The sequence below is a fragment of the Orussus abietinus genome, unplaced genomic scaffold, assembly GCF_000612105.2.
Source record: "Orussus abietinus isolate OABI.00-Male unplaced genomic scaffold, Oabi_2.0 scaffold111, whole genome shotgun sequence".
In the NCBI taxonomy this organism is placed as follows: domain Eukaryota; kingdom Metazoa; phylum Arthropoda; class Insecta; order Hymenoptera; family Orussidae; genus Orussus; species Orussus abietinus.
Genome location: NW_019394269.1, coordinates 72,994 through 75,055, shown reverse-complemented (window position 1 = coordinate 75,055; position 2,062 = coordinate 72,994).

The following is a 2,062-nucleotide window of genomic DNA, read 5'->3' as shown; positions in this document are numbered from 1 at the left end:
ATCGAGCGTGACCTGTCGCGGAATGGGAGCCGAACTCGTGCCGAGTGGTCCATCAACCTGGCCCAAGAAAATTGAATTGTCGTTCCTGCACTTGTCGTAGTGCACGTTATTATGCTTCTTCGACGGTAAAATATTTAATTCTAGTTGGGATTTTGGTACCGAATGCTCCTTCTCGCGTAATTCAAATCGAGAGATAGGTTGAAAAGCTGCTTAGCTTCCTTTTTGTAACAAAAGTCGGGGAGATTGTCACGATTTAATAAATATATACAATTAGACACCGAGGTAGATGATAGAGGATTAATTGGTAAGAATTAAAATTCCAGACATACCAGATTGTCCTCTTGATAGGCGAATCCTCTGATATGGCACTAATTGTGTCACTAATTGCACTTTTCTGGAACAAAGGTATAAGTGGCTATGAGAATCAGTTGGAAATTCAAACTTGAAATTATATATTTTTCAGATTTCTGGGATTAGAAGCAAAGGGATAATAATGGCAATTGTTAATGTTAATGTACGTTCCGGAAAGCGGACCTTCCTTACAGTCTTCCTATTCACGGTGTAAAGTTACAAACTATTCGGTAAATCGAGTTGAGAGAGAGGTTTTATAAACAAAACCTTTTCGATGCCACTTTTACATCGCCTTAAGTCGTTAAAGTCCCGAACTGTTCGAGACACAAAAGCCATCGAACAACTACGAGTTGTACAAACCGATTGAATTCGATGACTTACCTAATCGCGTGCTGGCCAAAGAGCTCAAAGCGAGTTTTCGATGCCTCCCGGACATTCGATTATCCCGATTTGATCAAAGGTTAAAGGCTGCTGGTCCCGCATTCGGCGGAACACGATTTACCCGTGGAGAGTGTTCTCTAAAATTCATTTGCTGTCCAACAGCGGCAACGTAAAGAGATACTAGGACTCCTTTAATTTCATCCCTGGACCCGGCCAGCGGCTGGAGTGGTCCTCAATAAATTTGCAAACCGAGCCCCACGATCACTGGAATCCGGTGATACCCGACTGGAATATCCCGATTTTTCATTCCTCTGTAATTTCTCCATCTCAAACGTACAACGTATACACCTTTGTAGTACCGGAAACGAATGAATCGATACGGGGCAAATATTCGCAGTTTTACTCCGAGGGATCCTTGGATAGATTCTGATTTTTAGGTAGATAGTTAACACTAGGTTTACGGGCGTTTTTTATATACCTGTTTCTACGAGCACCCGTCAAATTGACGGGTAAACGAAAACACGCATTTTCTTTAAAAAATCGATTTATTCGAATTAAGTCTGTATTAAACAACACTAGGCTTTACGTTTAAATAAATTATTAATAAGTAAAAAGTCCTTTTTTAAAAATGATCACGGAAATGATTGGAATGCTCGTCCTCTCATCCTCGGAGTCAGAACTAGAAAGAATGTGCATCCTTTTCTGCTACGACACCCTTTCAAGAAGTTTTCCTCTTCACTATCCGAAGATCCTTCTATTTCTCCATTTTCAATGCAAACTTTCACTCTCATCTTCACCTTACACTCAGTGCAACGAATACCAGCATACTCATACCAGTTTATGAACCGCCATGATAAACTTAATATTCCGTTATCATTGGGGAACTTAGTCACAATCGAATTAAAGGTCCGTGTTAGGATTTTGAACCAGACTGATAAAGGGGTTAAATTATTTCTCCCTTTATTTCCTGACACTTTAAATCTCCGCGCCACTTTACTCGCTGAGGGAAGAGATTTCTCAAGAAACGGCTTCATATCGGACCGTTTTCATTACCACTCTGACACCTCGGGGTTCTTATCGGTACGACGCATTATTCCTTGCTAACCTTATCATCCACGCGAATGCTTAGAAAGCGAAAATATATTGAAATCCAAGATTTTATAACAGACCACTCGGTTATTATGGATATATATCTACTTCGAATATTAAGATGTACCTTGTTCTTGAGATAGCAGGAATAATTCTGAACCATTGGGCTCAATTTCTGTATAATTGCATCGGTTTCATAATTACATCATTTCATTACATTCCCATAAAATGCATGCGCAAA